Source organism: Nothoprocta perdicaria, unplaced genomic scaffold (genome assembly GCF_003342845.1).
Source record: "Nothoprocta perdicaria isolate Ctin4 unplaced genomic scaffold, notPer1 scaffold_388, whole genome shotgun sequence".
In the NCBI taxonomy this organism is placed as follows: domain Eukaryota; kingdom Metazoa; phylum Chordata; class Aves; order Tinamiformes; family Tinamidae; genus Nothoprocta; species Nothoprocta perdicaria.
In genome coordinates this window covers 175,027-176,193 of record NW_020455630.1, presented here as the reverse complement: position 1 = coordinate 176,193, position 1,167 = coordinate 175,027, and the positions used below count along the sequence as shown (strand labels likewise).

The following is a 1,167-nucleotide window of genomic DNA, read 5'->3' as shown; positions in this document are numbered from 1 at the left end:
AAATGACCTATTCTGAACAGCACACACAGCATTACAATCAAATTTATCTCAAAAGAGGGTCAGGCAGGTCAAACGTAACGGCTGCAAGAATGAGGTATTTCCTTTATGTAGTATTAGAGAGACACAAAATATCAAACAGCGCCAGAATGCCAAAGCACTGAAAACAAAGACATATTTAGGCTACAGGGAAACTAGATCTGAAAAAAGGATGTTTTAATTACAGTTGTTATCCTCACTGACCACAGTTTCTAAGTTTCAAGGATACTTGTGACATGTCTATGAGGATGTCACGCATACATGTGCAACATTTCACTGCATAGGCTTTAGCATATTTTAATCTTCAAGGAATCACAGACGTGTTTTATATACAGCCCACATACAACAAAAGCAGAGGTGACAGCCTAGGTGGTCTAACTTGCATGCAAGTCCCTTTCACTGCCTGGCACCTCCACAGCACGTACAGATGTATTCCAAGCAAGGCAGACGTCGCATCATGGCACAAACAGAGGGGCAGGTAACAYGTTTTTGATGACCAGAGTGTTCAATTCTTTGCCAAAAGAAGACGTAAGTCCACCTGATGATTCTGAGAGAAGGGATGAAAAGTTAAGAAAAAGAAGTCTCTATGATCAGCATATTATTAAACAAAAAGCAAATTCTCACAGTATTTCTTGCCAGGTGTTCCCTTCAAGACTGAGACCCTCTCTTTGACTTCACAGAAGCCTTTATGAAGCAATTCATTCATCCAAGCAGCTCAGAGTCCTGACAGTTCAGGGATAACATACCTCCTAAATTTCAGGTGGGAAAAAAAAGAAGATTTCAGTAAAGCAATTAGCTAAAAAGCACACCTGTCCCTTGCGAGTGACTGCCAAAAACACTTGCTCATCGCCCAAATCCAGTCTACACTTATGTGGGGAGGAGGCAGGCAGGCTCACAAGTGCTTAAAACACTGCACCGCTCCGGTAAGTCAGAGGTAAACACAAGAGACCTTGCAGAAAAACATCCATAAAGAGTTTCTGTTTTACAAAGTACAAAATCAATAAAGGGAGGAGAAGAGAAAATGATTCGCGACTCCGGTTCTCGAAAACTAAATTCTCTCCCAAAGTTCATTCCAAGTCAAAGGTTGTTTTTATAAGYACAAAGCGGATGGCCTGCACTTGCAGGGCAGCG

General features: G+C 41.6%; 1 long non-coding RNA gene across 1 annotated transcript; it reads right to left on the bottom strand.

Annotated features, from left to right (window-relative positions):
• Positions 1–353: 353 nt before the first annotated feature.
• Positions 354–778, bottom strand: LOC112952052. The gene is made up of 2 exons (XR_003250319.1): positions 661–778; positions 354–583 (listed from the first exon to the last, which is right to left on the bottom strand). It is a non-coding gene; the product is annotated as an uncharacterized LOC112952052 (long non-coding RNA).
• Between the last annotated feature and the right edge of the window lie 389 nt (positions 779–1,167).